This window comes from Canis aureus, chromosome 8, assembly GCF_053574225.1.
Source record: "Canis aureus isolate CA01 chromosome 8, VMU_Caureus_v.1.0, whole genome shotgun sequence".
Taxonomy (NCBI): Eukaryota; Metazoa; Chordata; class Mammalia; order Carnivora; family Canidae; genus Canis; species Canis aureus.
In genome coordinates this window covers 15,812,404-15,830,323 of record NC_135618.1, presented here as the reverse complement: position 1 = coordinate 15,830,323, position 17,920 = coordinate 15,812,404, and the positions used below count along the sequence as shown (strand labels likewise).

Here is a 17,920-nt window from a genome sequence, read left to right as displayed (position 1 = left end):
ACTGCTTGTTTTATGTTCCTTTTTCTCTCCTTTGATTACTCTTGTAAATCAATCAAATATCTTTGTTTTCCCCAAGTTTCCTTCTCTTTAGAGTAAAGATGACTTATTTTTTGCCAAGGAGGATCTACCTTTTTTCTGTAAAGCAAATTAGGTGCCTTAATGCAATTAGCTGATGTGAGACTAGGTTATTGTTTTGACAAGACAGAGTCTACCTCTGGCCACCCTTTTTCCAATGGCTATCTTTTTTGGAATTTAAGTGTGAGAGTCTTTCCTTCTTAAGCATTGATGGACTGCAAGTAGTTCTCTGTTCTTCACTGGTTTTCAGATTAAGATTTTAGCCAATTATCCCACACAGGCTTCATAATTCAGAAAATGTCTTAATGAGGAAACATGCTGTATATTTGACACCCATGAATCTCCGTTGTTTCCCTCCATTTTCCACCTACCATCAAAACTTCTGCTGCCTTCTCTGACCCCCCAGAAGCAGTCCTCTCCTAGGGGCCAAGCCTGAATTCCCAGCTTCTAGCCATGGACAGCACTGGCAGCTGTCTCCTCAGGAAACATAGCTGCCAAATGCTGAACATCAGAGATGATTAAAACCTATTTTCTTCGCACACAACAGAACTTCCTAACTTTTTTTTTTTTTACTTCCTAACTTTTTTTGTGTTTTTTTTTCGTTTGTTTCTTAACCTTTTTAAAACCATGACACATATGGAAAATAATATATATTTTATGTAAAACTATAGTAAATAGAGGAGGATGCTTATAGCCAGAAATTTCTGGCCCAGAGCTCTTAGCCAACATAGGTCTCGACCAGATCAGTCCACTTTACGAGTTGAGAAGATTAGTACTTTCACATTGTAACCCATTTGTGGCACTGTTTGAGACCCTTTGCCTCAATAAATTCATTCCTCTTTTCTAGCCCTTCTCTTATGAAAGACTCTGAATATTTTCTCATACCCCTTAGGGGAGAACTGGTACTAACTCTAGATGCCTTTTGGATCTGAGAATGTAGGTGTATCAGACTCCCTTCCTCAGCCTGGGTCTCTATTCCATGGCTCATCTAGACTATTTATAGCCTGTTATTTGGAAGTGGAAATTAGCATCTTATTAACCTGTTTACTATCTTAGTTTCTCTTCTGTTGTTTTTTCTGTATTACAAATTTTCTTCATCCAGAAGAACACATAATTTCCATTGCATGGATTGCAGTATAGTTTGGCTTTGAAATAACTGAGATAAAGTTATTTGTAATGGGAAAATGACTGAAACAAAATAATATTTATGGTTGAGTTTATGCTTATTTGTTTTATTAATTTTTAAATTCTAAGTCTGTGGATACTTGGTATTTTAGTTGATAAATGCAAGTCTTCTGCAATTCTCAGAAAATCTCCTAGTTATAAAAAATGTAAAAACTCCTATCTACTTCACAAATAAATGTTTTATTTAATTTATAAATAGTTGAACCAGTTATAATTTATTGTGATACTTAGTTGAGGAATGATATGGAAGGTTATTAGGATGTATTCCCACATTAGCTTTTAATTGATTTATAATGATATCCTTTAAAGGTATGGTGAAGGGCAGCCCTGGTGGCACAGCGGTTTAGCACCGCCTGCAGCCCGGGGTGTGATCCTGGGGACCCAGGGATCGAGTCCCATGTCAGGCTCCCTGCATAGACCCTGCTTCTCCCTCTGCCTGTTCCTCTGCCCCCCTCTCTCTCTGTGTCTCTGTGAATAAATAAATAAAATATTTTAAAAATAAAATAAAATAAAAATAAAGGTATGGTGAATATGTAGAGAGAACCATGCCTAGGATTATGGCATTAACTACTGCCAGGATCACATTATAATTTGACAATGTAATCACTATAAATACTCAGATTGGGGTAACTGGAATGGCCAGGACAACAATATTCCCTAAGCTGGTTTATGGTCATCTGGTTGCTGCTGGTGGTGGGAGCCTTGTAAATTTAACATAGCAGAACTGCATTTAATGACACTAGGCCATAGGAGGTGATAAAGGCTGTGGTTCCCATAATGAAACTTTATGAAGCTGCAGCAATTTCCTAATCCTAGAAAGTTCACAAATGATTTAGCAAACCCCAAATCATTAATGGCAAAAGGATCCAGTTATGATTATCTGCCTAACTGCTAATAATGAGTGATTCTATAACTGCATACTTCAGTTCGTGATTTTGGGATTCCCAAGTAAAGAGACATTTTTACTAAAATAAATAATCAAGTTAACTGTCATATGTTTTTGATTAGTAGATTGATAACAGCGTAAGGCACCAAGGTATATGGTAAGATGGGCTAAAGCACATTTAATGTTCAATGATTATTAAGGCAATGGGAAGGAGTATAAATAGAGTTTTAAACTCTAGTTCTCAATTAATTTAAGCATTTGTATCAGTATAAGTTTTATAGTTTTCCAATTGCTTACATATATTTCATTGTAAAATTATTTCTGAGAATTTGGATTTTTTTGTGTAGCTCAAGAATTGTTAGTTTCTTACTAGTGATTAATAGTATATGAAAAGTATCATTTTTATCTTCTATTTAGTCACATTACTAATTCTGTTAGTATTTCAGTTGATGCTCTTGCCTTTTTAAACAGGCAGCATAAGATTGTAATTAATATTAATAGTAAACATTGTATGTTTTTTAAATATTTGTGTTTAAAATTTGTCTTTTTACAAATGACTTATTCATACCAGGATCCAAAAAAAATTCACATATTGCATTTGGTAGACATGTCTCTTGAATCTCTAATAGTTGCCCTACCTTTATTTTTCATGACATTTATGGAATAAATCAGGTAATTTGCCCTACAGAATTTTTCATAATCTTTCTTTGGTTGATTATATCCTCATGGCATTATTTAACATGTTTCTACATCTTCTGTATTTCCTGTAAACCAGCATTTAGGTCCAAAATCATGATTGAATTCAAGTTTTAAATCTTTTTGTCAAGAATATGTCCTAGGTGGTACTGTATACTTTCAGCTGTATCACATTAGGAGTAATATGATCTCTGTCCAACTATCATTAACATTAAAATGGATCAGTGGATTCTGGTGATATCAAACTGAATCATTCATTAAAAAGAATCATGTCAACTTTTACCAAACGCTTTTAAGCAGTCATTGATAATCATTGCCAAGATCCATTATTTCACTAGGGAATCTTAAAATGCTAGTTTTCTAATTTTGTTATTCTTCTGCAATTATTCGTTATCACTTTTCTAAGTTTTGTGAATTTCCTTATTTTGTCTGTCTTGTCACATATTAATGCTGATGCATGTTAAAGTCTCCCACTGCATGTGTGTTTCTGCCCATTTTTCCTCCTACAAGTATTATTTTTATTCCACATAATTTGATGCTATTATTTGGATATTATCTGCTCTTTTCAAAAGATGTCTGAGAACATTCACTTTTTAATCTTTTGTGGGTAGTCACAAAGTTGATGACTTATGTACATAGGCTTCATTATTTTATGCCTTTTTGCCTTGAATTATAATTGGATGATATTGCTACCTCTACATACCTTGTCTTCATATTTGCCTGATAATTTGTGTCTATTTCACTATTTTTGTTTCAGTGCCTTTTCATAGAGTTAGGAGTTAGTTAGTTCTCCCTTCCCCTCCCCTTCCCAGTCCTTGATAATTTTGTCTAGGATAATTTAGTCTGATAATAAAACCTTTTGTTGGTTTTATAGTGCAGTATAGGTATTAGTTTAAAATAAAAATTAGGGATCCTTGGGTGGCTCAGTGGTTTAGCGCCTGCCTTTGGCCCAGGGCGCGATCCTGGAGACTGGGGATCAAGTCCAGCATCGGGTTCCTGGCATGGAGCCTGCTTCTTCCTCTGCCTGTGTCTCTGCCTCTCTCTCTCTCTCTCTCTCTCCCCCTCTCTCCCCCCCTCTATCATGAATAAATAAATAAATCTTTATAAATAAATAAATAAATAAATAAATAAATAAATAAATAAATAAATAAAAATTAATGTTGTAGCCATGTGTAAAATAATCATCTAAATTTGTATTTTTCATCTTTATCGTATTTCATGGGGTCTACACCTAGCCTGGGAACCCTAAAACTGGTAATTAAAGCATGTTAGGAGACCTCAAAATTACTAGGAAAAAGATGAGGATGATAGCCTTTCCTTTTGTTAATGGGTCAATTGATAATAAGGAATTGGAGTTCCTTGATTTTTCGGATAGAGTTTTTTTCATATTTTTATTTCATTTTATTTTTAGAGAGAGTTCAAGCATATGCACATGAGGTAGAGGTGGGGAGGAGAGGCAAAGGAAGAGAGAGAGAGAATCAGATAGATTTTAAAGAGCACTATAACACAAAACAGTATGTTATCATTTCAGTTTTCCTGTTCAGTCTTAAGATGGTAATTCCAGATCCAGGCTGGATCTATTTTGAAACTTGTTCATATCATATGTGAAGATACTTTTCAAGTTTCAGTCAAGACAATTCTTTTTTATGACTTTTCAATTTCTTCAGTGATTTTTTTTTGATTTTTGATCTAATAAAGTTTTCAACTTAATTTTATCATTAAGAACTTAATTATGAAGATAATGTTTAATTAAAAGCAAATTCAAATGCTATTAAGGAATATGATGTAAAAAGTATTACATCACTGCTTCTCACCCCAGATTCCACTTCCCAAAGTCGCCACTGGTAATAGTTGCCTATTCAAAATGTGCATGAAATGCCAAGCCCAGCTACACTTCAGCTCAATGCTTCTCTTGCCACCCACTGTTGTCTATTCAAAACCTTTAAAAGAAAGCCTAATTCTTTAACTTTCAATAATTTAATCAGTATCTGGTTTTTTTTTTATAAATAGCAAGAATTAATTTTTACATACTTTTAAATTTTAGTAGAGCACAAAGCTAGAGATACTGAGCAACATTGAAAATGTTTGTTAATGATGAAATGACCAAGTAAACATTTTTCTGTCATTTATTTTCCATTGTCTGTTTTGAGTAAAAGCATAAACTACCCTTTTAAAAAAGATGTTTTTCTATATTCTAATAGGTATAGCAAGTTTCTACTATTCATGTAAAAAGCAATATATAATTTTAGTGACTTCAGTTCTATTTAAAAATGAAGTACAGCTTATCAGGGACATTTTATGTTTTTCATCTTAATGCAGTCCTTTTAAGGCCATACATTCCAGTATCCAAGTTTTAAAGTAGTTTGTATACACCCAACATGCAAGACCATGACTTTAATCATTTCCTCACCAAAACTTCAATTATGCCAAGCACTTTTTAATTATCCTGCAGCCCACAAGTCTATTCTTAGTAAAAAGTCTGACTTGTACAGAGGCAGTATATTCCTCTGTGGCAAAATTCAGCTCACCACTTTGCAACCCCACCCATGAGAAAGCCCTGTGAATTAAAAGCTACTAAATTAAGTGTGTATTTTTAACAGCTTCAATTTTCAAGTCAATTTTGGCATAAAAGTTGAAGACATTTTTTTGAAGTACAAAAATGCTATGTTGGCATTTCATGGTATTTTCAGAATGCAGTTTGTTTTTCGGGTTGTCTCCTTTACAAAGTTAGTTTCTTATAACATTTTTTTTTTCTAAGGGGAATGTGTTTAGTCATTTGCCCTATCATTTTTTATTTTTATGTTATTTAAAGAAGAGAATCCTGAACCAAGAAGAAGAGTGATAGAAAAAGAACTTTTATGTGAGGTGAGATCTATAGGATAGTAGGAAAAGGTTTGGGGCACAGTGGGTGGCAAGAGAAGCATTGAGCTGAAGTGTAGCTGGGCTTGGCATTTCATGCACCAACAAAAACCGTTAATGCAAATCCTGAAATTAAGATGAAGTAAACTACATAAAATTATTGTGTTGTTTTACTCTTTTTACCTACTAGTAATGGAAAATCTGTCTTTCCCAATGAATGCAAATAGCGTATAAAGTCATTTTAAGAAATGCTTGTATAAGGTTATTGATGAGAAGAGATGCTAAATACCTAAAACTATATAATATGGTAACTTGAGAAAGAGTTCGTAAGAACCTTTTACATGCAAAATCCCTGTACTTCTTTTATGCTATAATGTAGCTCTAGTAATGTATTGCCTCATGATTTACCTTAGGAAAATGCTGTCTCCAAAATCTGAGCTTAGGAAGTGTGGGCTCAGTCAACACAGTTTTCCTTGTTTTTCTTTGCCTTCATCTACTATAGAGACTGGAATATCTAAAAACCCAATTCCCCAGTTTGCTTTTCAGCTAAAAGTTGTATGATGAGATTCTGACCAAGGTATAAGGGGGAAGGTCTCTGGAGCCACATGATGTCTTTCTGGAAGTGCTGTGGGGGTCTGGAAGTGCTGTGGTCATCACTAAGAATGGTAGAGCTGAAGGTGAGAAGGAGCTTGGGTCCTTGAATGTATCCTTGACTGCCATACTAGCTGTGGACTGCCTAGTTTGGGGCTTCTAGTGGGATGAAAACTTTTTATTTAAATCACCTTTTGCTGGAATTTCTGTTACTTTTAGTAGCATGCATTATTAACTGGTTTAGGGAAAAAATTAATTTGGTCATAAGCATGACAGTGGTCTTCATAGTCCAGATTGTGGTAGCCGGTCTCCAAGGTGGCCCACAACAATCCCCATCTCCTTCTCACCCTGGTGTAGTTCCCTCTCACATTGCCCTGTGATTGGTTTGTGTGACCAATAGGACGTGGCTTCTAAAGCCCTGTGACACTATAAAAATTCAATTAAAAATTTAACAGTAACTCTAAAACTACTTATATTTTCTTTTTGTGAAATGTCACATTTTTCTTTTTATATCACATGTTTTCTGGTCAATTATATATCCTTTATTAGAATTAGAATATTTAGGGGCAGCCTGGGTGGCTCAGCAGTTTAGCGCCACCTTCAGCCCAGGGTGTGTTCCTGGAGACCAGGGATCAAGTCCCACGTTAGGCTCCCTGCTTGGAGCCTGCTTCTCCCTCTGCTGTGTCTCTGCCTCTCTCTCTCTCTCTCTCTCTGTCTCTCATGAATAAATAAATAAAATCTTTTAAAAAAAATGAATTAGAATATTTAAATAATTTTTAATTAATTTCTGAAAACCACTTATATATTATATACCAGGTTTTTTTCTGTGCTATTTAACTTCAGTAACTCACTTTTTCCCTTCAAGTGACTTTTTGAGATATTTCTGAAACCAGTTGGCATTTGGAGAAATTGAAGCGGAGTGGTTAAAAATCCTGCCCAGGGCTACACACTTAGGTTGAAGAGCTGGGATGTGAGCCTAATTAGGCTGCTTCCAGCACTGGTAATCCTCTCATCACAGAAAAATCACCTGCAATTCTATTACAGAGAATTAGAGAAAACCAACCTCCTTTCTATAGATATGCACATACATTTGTACTGTGTAAGCTAGTCACTTTTTTTTTTTTAGCATAGTAAGTCAGTTCCTGCTTTCATCCACAGTTCCTTAAGAATCATCGTTGCTCTGATTTTTCAGCATATACGAGAATGCTGCCCGTTACCTGTATTGTGCTAATGTAGCCAGCTCTATCAGTCAGTGTCCACTCAGGCAACCAACCCAGAGCAAAAGTACTACAGAAAAGTAGTTATGAATATGTTGAAAGGATTGAAGAGCCGCAAAAAGGGAAGGTGTGTTTATCTAAAGATTAGTAACTGCCGGAGGCTGCTACCATGCCCAAGATAACAGAAGCAGAAAGTCAGATGCTTTTGCCCAGACTCGACAGTCTGTGTGCTCCTGAGGCTGCCGGAACTCAACTGCAGCTGATTTACAGGAAGTGGGCAGTTCTGCAGCATTGGAAATGAAGCTAAGAAGATTTTATTACATCCTACAATTCTGCAACCTTTTGTGAAGCATTTTATTACACTGTGCAAGCCATCAGGGTTATGTTTCAATCACAATGCCTGAGAAGCTAACTTTAAAACAACCACATTGACAATCCTGCACTTCCTGGCTATGTACTCAGAATAGAACCTTTTCTAAGGTTCTTGGCTCAGATGGAAAGAAAATGATAGAATAAATTTTTAAAATCCTACTAGTGTTACACGAGTCCAGGAACCCTACCGCCCAAACCGTGTTGCTCAGACTTGCCTGCTGCTGCCACCACGTTTGTAGGAGCTATCTCCAAGGACAGTCCTTGTCATTCCCAGTGCTACTGTCTCCTACGGGAAGATTCTCTGTGAGACCACTGGAAGGGGAGTATGTAAAGGCGAGTATGCAGACTTCCTGCTCCCTGCAATGGGGGAAAAAGAAGAGTAGAAAAGGAGTTGAGGACTAGAGGCCAAAGAGCAGACTTGTCTTAAACACATTGACCTCCCTCTTGACATGTTTTCCTTTTAACACATTTTCCATGTTGTTAAACATTCCACAATTAATGGCTGCATCATATTCTCTATGAATTATTACTGCTGTGGTTAGGTTTATTTGCTGTCTTTCTGTTAATTTTTCTCATTTTCTTTGAAATTCTAGTTCCTTTAAGGCTTATTTTATGTAAAAGTTTCCATCTTCCTCTTATCCAAGCCTCCTCATCTCTCAGTCTTTTGCTTGCCTGTACCATCCCTAGCCAAGGCATGGTCTTAGTTGGTGGCTCCAGCTTCTGTCTGTTGGTGACTGGAAATAACAGAGAGATTCAGACATTGAGCTGGCAAAGGTAACACTTCCTTGCTTCCAGCTTTCGTAAGGACACCTGGCTCTGTCGTCCCACACAAGTCCAACTCTGGGCTGCCTGTATATTGCTGCAGATATCTATTATAATGCTTTTGAATATGACTATGACTTTTCTTTATTATAAAAACACCTAGCATTGCTATGTTTACAGCAGTGGGAGGAATGTAAAGCATGAATGCTTAGTGTCATAATAATGACAAATCTGTCTTAGACATACATTCAGTTGATTTGCTTAGGTTTTTTGGGTAAATAATCATATTACCCAAGAATAACAAGAACTGGAAGCACCATTTAATCAGTATTTAATACATGATGGATATACCCTGCCATGTGCTTTATTTACATGTTAGGACTTGGAAATGGTCAAAGATTACAGTAGAATGCTTTCAGTAGAGTGCTAAGCATTATCAGAAGAACTTCAGATTATCCCATTGCAGGAATGTGCACCTTAAATTGACTTTCTTTTGACTAGATTATTTTACAACTCTCCAAGGATAGATGTCAAATTGTAAAAGACAAATAGCAATGCAAATAATTCCAGTTTGTATCAATGCAAATGAATTTTGACTGGAGATTATAAAGCTTTTTAAGTCCGATTCTCATTTGAACAAGTCTTACCATCATATCTTTTCTTTCAAGTATTAAAAAGTTGAGTAAAATCTTTGGTACATGTCCATTTTATATTTGTGTAAGAGTCATGATTTTACATTTCTGAAAATTACACTTTAGCATACATAGTATCTTTTAATCTTCATTATATTACACCTTCATTACAACCTGAAAATTAGGTAATATTCATATTTAATAGGTGAGAAAACAGAGATCAAATGGCTTCCCTGCTCAATGTCAAATTAACTATAAATGGCCAAGCTGGGATTTAAATACCCAGTTTTGCTATCTTCAAGATTTCTGCTCTTATAGTTCATTGCTTGCCTTGGAAAAACTCCATTTGCCCACAAAAATTTTTTTTCCAAAAATATATTAACATCAAAACAATAATATTTATTAAGTGTTTACCATGTACCACACACCAAACTAAATGTTTATATGGATTAACTCACTTAATAGATGAGAAAAATGAACTTAAAGAGGTTCAATAACTTGCTTATGGCTTTCCATGCTATTTCTAGTTTTTTCCTTCTTTCTAATGCAGTAGTTGTCAGCACTTGCTGCACATCCTAATTATCTACGGAGCTCTTAAAAATCAATTTATCAGAATTTCTTAAAAATTTCCTAGCTGGTTCTAATATGTAGAATCATCATATAAGTGAGACCATTTAACACCTTACTTCCCTAGCTAGCTAATGTAAGTAGACAAACTTGCTCCCTGTTGTTGTTTCTTGATATAGCTTGGAAAGGGAATAATGGGGCTGAGATCTATGTTATCCTAAAGTTTGAATGTCTAGAAGTGTCCAGAGTTGAAATAAAAGCATTTGAAAAATTGAAGTCCTCTGAAAGTCAAATCATAACAGGAGATTAGCACATTGAAAAACCATCTCACTGGTAAGTAAGTGTCTTTTACATTGATTCACTAAATCAGTAAGATTTGCCTTCTAGTGCCAACCAATAATACTTATAAAAATCAGTATTTGCTAAGGAAATGTGCTCTTTCTGTGATTTAGAAAATTATCTGGATGGCCTATTAATATTTTTTACAAAATTCCTCATCCCCTTGCCTACAGATGCAGACCAGGTGGTTTAAAAACCATTTGGAATCTTTCACTCTTGCCTTTTTCTATGTAATGGCTTGAAAGCTAAAATACTTTTTTTTTTTAATTTGTTTATTTGAGAGAGAGAGAGCAAGTGGGAAGAGAGGCAAAGGGAGACAATCTTCAAGCAGACTCCCTGTTGAGCCGGGACCCCATGAGTGGGGCTTGATCTCATGACCCATTGGATCATGACCTGAGCCAAAACCAAGAGTCCGATGCTTAATCAACTGAGCCACCCAGGCAACCCTAAAATACTCACCTTTCTAACAATCTTTCCACAAGAGGTGACCATATGACCCAATTCTAGCCAGTAACATGTAAGTTATTACATGAAACTTTGAAACAGCTTTTTCAAAGGGATAAACTAAGGTGATATGGCCCTGACAGGAGATGAAACGTGAGGTAGTGCAGCAGCCATGCCATGACAATGTGGAGAAAAGTCACATGCCAAGCATGATGGAGTAGAAAGACAGAACTGACCGTGGTTCTCAATGATACAGAGCTCCAGCTCTTGACAGCCTTACATTAGACATTTTATTACTTAATAGTTAGCTCCTTAATTATTCAACCCACTTTCAGGTGTTACAGCTAAAGTTAGTGTCTTAAACTAATACATTAGCATTGGAAGTAATAATACATTTTTTGGTCATTTTATTTGAAAAACCATAGGCAAACAAAAGTTTCTGGAAACAGTAATGTTCCGTCAGTTTAATTAAATCCAATAGGGAATCTATACAGGATCTCCTAAATCAGATTTTTCTTTTTTATTTTCATTTTTAAAAAAATTAGTCATGTGTAGTGTTGTCTCCATACCCTAATTAGTTTCCATTCTTATCTCAAATTAACTGATAAGTTCTAACAAAAAATATGTATTGTTAAATTAATTAAACAAGGGAGCAAGTAGACCGAGCTGGTTCTAATACCTTAGCAGCCTTAGTTTCAGCAAACTAAAACTTATGCCTATAAATCCCTCAAGGTTAAGAAATCAAAACATAAAGACAACCAATCACAAACAACCAGCTAGGCTTTTCCAAATAAAGCAAATGCTTTAGCTAGAACCAATCAAATAATTTCCTTGCTTTGCTTCCATCTCTTCTCTATAAAAGTCTTGCCCATAGCTCCTGTCCATGAAGAACTCCTATTAATCATTTCCCATTTGGTGGTACCCAATTAGAATCCATTTTTGCTCAAATTCTTAAAATTTTAAATATACCTCAATTTATCTTGTAACAATAACCAGAACTTATCTAAATACAACTCCTATTTCATTCTCCTTAATAGTAAAACATTATAAAACCTAACATTTAGTAGTTACCATCTTTCTTCTTTTAGATTCAATTGTAATCTACAAATCTGGAAACAGAATCAATTTGATTTTTGGTAACAAAACTTTCAGGTAACTTAGGGCTTTATGCATCTCACCTTGAGAAACATTGATACAACTAATAATGGCATTATTAGAAAAATGTGACCTGTTTTGTTGGGCATTTTTACTGCTTTTTTGAAAAATTTTTCATATACTTCCTTGATGACTGTTCAACCCAATCTTTAAATAGTCTGTTCATATTTCAGACTATTAATATGGTAAAGTCTCTTATTTCTTGTGACTTAAGAATAATTTAAACAGTAGATATCTATGTTGAGTCTAGGATATTTAGTTTAAAATAGTGAATTTTCAGACATTTAGAAAAATACTATAATTGATATATGGTTTTTAGATAATATAGTGCAACATACTTCTAAAATTTTTCTGAACATAACCTTTTATTTTTTTTTTTATCTAATTCAAAGAGCATAGTCTTTCCTCCCCAACAGAGTTTATATGTTGAGAAAAAAAGAATTGTGGATGAGTGGGAGAAAAGATGCATATAAATCATTTTACTATTTTTTTAGTTTTATTGAGTTATAATTGACAAAATCATAAGATATTTAAAGTGTAGGGCATGAGTTGATATACATATGCATTGTGAAAGGATTCCTCCCATCAAGTTAACACATCCATCACCTCACATATTTATCTTTTTTGTGTGCGTGAGAATAGTTAAGTTCTAATCTCTTAACAAATTTCATCTATAATGATGCCATGTTATCAACTATAATCACCATTTAATACATCAGATGCTCAGACATTACTGATCTTACATCTGAAAATTTGAGAAAAATTTTATAATAGTCATGTCAACAATTTCAGCCTTTTCATAAGAAGAAAGAATTTATTTCTCAAAACAAGCAAATTGTTATGTAAAACTCATTTTGAGTAATGGAAGTAACCCATCCTTTTCTGCATGGATTGTTCTTATTATCTTTATTATTAAGGGAGAGAAACACACCATTATAATTTTCTCAAAAGAGATGAATAAACTGTGGGTAGGTGTTTTGGAATGAACATGTCATTTCATCATAACAGCTTTATTGAACATGTTCATTAATGTCTTACACCAGCGGAATTTTCTATCTGTCAGAATCTGTGATCCCATTCAGTCTAGGTTGACAAAATCAATGCTGCCAGAGGGAATTGTTCATAGGATTTCACTCCACCCAGTACAGAAATATTTTCCTTGATAATGGGGCTATGGAATTCCTTTGGTGTCATCTCATGGTATGAGGTTTACATACATAGTGAGCTATTTGTCACAAAGTTCCTTGATAAAGAGATCAATTCTCATGTATTTTTAATTTTTGAGCATATATTACTGCCATTCTAAGACTTTAGGTATTCCCTGGTCTCAGGAAAACAGGCACAAAGCATTTTGTTGTACTGATCATCTTTTGGTCAGCAGAGGAGCCAGGAGCGGTAATCCACAGCAGGAGCCTCAACTGGGAATGGGTAGAGGACAAGGACTAGGTCTGAGAGAAGTAAGAATCTCAGCTTTAATTCTAGTAAAGTTTGGCCTTGAGTATTCAATCACATGAATGGGACACAGGATGTGAGGAACCTACTTCACAGAACAAAAGAAGGAGATGCTAGCTTTCCAGCTTTTTTCCATCTCAGTTATGAATTTATGAGCATCCAATCCCTCCTTCCTTCCATCACTCCAGTCACACTGGAATCGCTGACCCTCCTCAGACTCTAATCCCTCCCTGATACCCTGAATCAGAGCCCCTCAGTGCATATTCAGACCTGGCTCAGAAAAATCATCTCTCCTATGTCGTAAACTCATTCTCTACAGCATTTACACATACTTAGTTTCTCAACCCCGCATCCTGCCTCTACCACCCTTTCTCCTCTTTCTAAAGCAGGGCTGCTTTAAGCAGTTCTGAGTATTTGTCTTCACTTCTGCACCTCCCATTCTCTCCTCAACCCACTAACCCTGCCTTCTGCCACCACAGCTCCATTTTGCAACTGCTCAAGTCAATCTGGCTCTCATCACAACCTCCTCATGCAACATACCAGCCCAGTGATCAGCCCCTGCTCCCCATCAGTCTCATCTCCTGCACTTACCCCCTCACTCCTGGTCATCCAGCCCCACCTGTCTCCTCTCTCATCTTCAAATCCCCTAACTACCTCCAGGCTTTTGTCCTTGTTCTTCCCATAGCCTGGGGTTCTCTCTCTGGCTGCTTGGTTAGCATCCCTCAGGTCTTGGCTCAGATATCCATTCTCAGGCTTTTTCTGGAATGTACAATGATTGACATGTGACCTTGAAAACATCATTTAACCTCTCTGTGGTTCAGTTTCTCATCTATAATTAAGGATATAATTGTACAGATCTCCTACGGTTGCTGTAAGGATTAAATGAGATTATATACATGTAGTATTTAGAACAAGATTTGACATACAGCAGTAATTTAGGATTAATTATAAGTAACCATTTACTGTCATAGGCAACATCATCTTATCTCCCTATTTTTTTCTTTTGTCATACTTATGAACTGTGATTGTTTGTTCACTTATTGCATGTAGCATGGCAGGATGCAAGGTCCAAGTGGGCAAGAACTCATCTGCCTTGTTATTTTGTCTACTCTTTACATCTTGTGTAAGCCTGGAGCATGGTAAGGCTCAATACATTTGACACTTCAACCTCTCTCTTACCTCGTGTTACATTTGTCATTGTTGATCATGCTGTTCTTCCTGAAACCCTCTCTTTTGTTTTTTTCTTTTGCCTCCTGTTTTCCTCTTTACATTCCAGAGTGTATCTGAGAGGGTACAGGACGGAACAGGGGTATGGAAATGGATGGATGAGATTTGAGTGAAGTGCTTTCCCACACAATGAGCTCCAGTAAGCAAAGGGAAGGATGTATAGAGCTGCTGATCATAACTTAAGAGGAGAACCTAGACTGAGCTGACATGGGATGGAGTCTAGAAGGGCTTGTGCTTGCTGCTAAGGTTCTAGATTAGTTCAGCATGTAGCAAGCACCCCTATTTATCCAATGGAGCTAGATTTTTAGATTTTTAAAAATATAAACAAGGATCTCAAATATATGGCTGTATAAACAAATAAGTGTAATTTACTATAGGAAGTGCTATGCAGAGGTGTGCATGAGATACAATGTTGGTAGTGAGGAGGGGGTGATCAGTTGCCAGGAATGCTGGAGGATTCAAGAGGAGCAGAAATATGGCATGGACCTTAAATTTATCAAATCAACCAGGGGAAGACATTCTAAGCTGAAGAAATGGTACATGCAAAGTTATAGAAGGATTCCTCATCAATATTCAAAACAGATGGTGGCACTGACATCAAGACCCATCTCCCATCAAACACAGAAATTTTTAGCATCCCTGGGATTGCTACAAAGTTGATGCAACTTTTTGAGGATAAAGTTTTATATGGATTTTAAGCTAATTTTATTTTAGAGTAAATCCCCATCTGTAATTCATGGCTTGCTGTGATAGATGGCTACTAGGCAATCTTGAGGCTTCTGAATATTGAATTCCAACTTTTATGACAGTTCCAGTTTTAGAAGGGAGAGAGGATAGATGGACTGGTGAGAGGGGGATGAGTGAGTGGACTGGACTGGTAGATGGATAGATGGGAGGATAGGAGATGAATGCCAAGGAATCCAATAGATAATTGGGGTGGTGTTGCTTTGAGTGATGAACCCAGTTATAAGGGTGACCTGGAAAAGCCATCCACATATTCCTAAACCTGTTCCTATTCACAAATTTTTATTTTAGTATCATAATAACAGCAATTCTTGAGTATCTACTGTGTATTAGATATTATTCTAGGTTCTTTTTATGTATTATCTCTAACTACCCTGGAAGGATAGATGGTATGAAGAACCTGAGACTTGGAGAATTAATCTACTTACCCAACATAATACAGCAAGTAAATCTACTTAAAAGCTCATGTTTTCCTACTTTATCATGGGGACAATTCCTACTTTTTTCTAAGCAAGGACATAATTTATTCTCCATTCTCAAACCTAATCATTGCTCTGTTTCAACTATCCTCTCCAATTCATACTATAAAGAGAAGTGAAGAATGACAAAGCTATTTCATTTCTGTGAAGCCTCTGCTTTAGTGTAATTGGTTCTTCTAACACTGAATGACATCTTCAATATAAAATGCTTGCTTTTGTTTCTGAACATTGCTCACCACTGTAATCAATTTACTCCTGGAATTGTCTTATATCATGCCTCTCCAGACAGAATTATACAACTATATCCCTTGTGGTTTCTGTTATTTGCAACTGAACCCTTCTGGTTGGGATATGGGAATTATTGCTAGCTTATTCTATTCTTTACAGAATTATCTTAAAGTCTATAAGAGGAGGCTCTATGCTGAGCTTCTAGGAACGACTCCAATTTGCAAAATCACACAGCTTCTGCATGGCTAAAAACCTCACAGTCTCTTCCTTGCATTTTTTTTTTTTAAGATTTTATTTATTTATTTGACAGCACCAGCAGGAGGAGCTGCAGAAGGAAATGGAGAGGCAGGCTCCTGCTGAGTGGGGAGCCCTAATTGAGGCTCAGTGGGAGGACCCTGGAATCATGACCTCAGCAAAGCCAGATGCTTAACCAACTGAGCTACCCAGGTGCCCCTCTTCCTGCTATTTTTGCAAGAAACTGATGATGAAAAACCTTAATACCTTTGCTAAAATCCAAAGGCATAAAATGAAAGCCTTCCACCCTCTCTCCACTCAGGACCAGCCTCACAAGCATGTAGCTTGTGCAGTCGTTCAAGATGCCACGCTGAGAAGGGCACCAGGCTTGGAGTCCAGCACTCTGAGGTTGCCACCTTGAAATTCTAAATGTTATCTTCAAATTTGTGTTTTACTTTGGGAGGGCGGATTTTGCATTGGGAGCTTGGAGCCTCAGTTCTTTCCTCCTGCCACCTCCCTGTGAAAAGTTCTGGGCCAGTCCCTTCTGCCCTGACCCTCCAGGCCTTCAGCTCCTGACACTCTGGAGTGTGGGAGGATTGGGATGGGTTTGAGTCAGGCATATGTGCCCTGTGGCATCTGCGGGCAGAGCAGGTCACGAAGTCCTCCCCTTAGGCCTGTGGCAGCATCAAGCATTAGGTGATGGGGTGCCGGGGACAGGTCTCTTGCCGGCCTCTGTCCTGGTGCATAGAACGTCGGGCTGCAGAGGTGACAATACTCTTGGACTGGACCATCCTCTGTGGACTGGGGTGGCAGGACTTGGGAAAGAGATGACTGACTGGACTTCTGGAGGCTTCGGTCCTGCAGCAGGTGACAGAGGAAACCTAGCAGCCAGTGTGCAGAATTGTGGGCAGGGCCCTTGTGCGCAGATGAGTGTCCAAAGCCTACTCTGCGTGTCCCTGCGTCCTGGGAGTGCAACATTGAATAGCAAACAAAAAAGAAAAAAAAAATCCATCATGACAAATTGTGGGAAAGACCAAAGAAGGAAGGAAAGTTTTTTTCCTGCTTTTTGTGCAGGGTACATGCATTTTCGTTTAGTAATGGGCTCACAAAATCTGTAGCTACCCGAGTCACCACTTAATTTAGTTTGAATCTTGGTCTTTGATAAATGCACCTGATTAGTGGAACCCACAGGGAGTCTAGGAAGTGTGGTACTCCATTTGTATACTAGGCTCCATAGAGCAGGCTGGAGCTGGCTCATCACTCCATCCCCAGTTCAGGATACAGGACCTGTCATATATATAATAAGACCCCAGCATTTGTAGAATTAAATTGTTAATCACCCACTTTGTATATGCTGTAGTTATTAAGCTTTATATCTAATGGTATATCTATGGTCTCTTGCCACAGTTCATATTAGCTTGAGATCTTCCCTATTGGTGACAAATTCATATTCAAATGCAGTGGGTTAGTTAAAAAAAAATGTAGACCTGTGAATCATACTTAGTGATTTCTTTTCATGAACTGGGCAGAGCTAATACAAACATGGTACCATATGTCCATTGTGCTTAGTGAGTTAAATCACTTACTGTGCCATTATGAAAACATTAATAATGTTTACCCAGCCACAGAAACCACCAATATGAAATTAAATTCCTACTAGTCTTCATCTTTCAAATTTCACAAACTGGAATTAATTTCAAAGGGAACATGTCTGGCTGAAGTGTAGTAAGAGGGGGAAAATCACAGAATATTTTATGGAAAAATTAATTTGATTTA

General features: G+C 36.8%; 1 long non-coding RNA gene across 1 annotated transcript in view; it reads right to left on the bottom strand.

The window, feature by feature from the left end:
- Positions 1-17,920, bottom strand: part of LOC144318382 (uncharacterized) — a 64,710-nt gene that overhangs the window by 7,512 nt on the left and 39,278 nt on the right. The window contains exon 2 of the long non-coding RNA XR_013384260.1: positions 8,093-8,234. This is a non-coding gene — a long non-coding RNA (uncharacterized LOC144318382). The remainder of the gene's footprint in view (positions 1-8,092; positions 8,235-17,920) is intronic.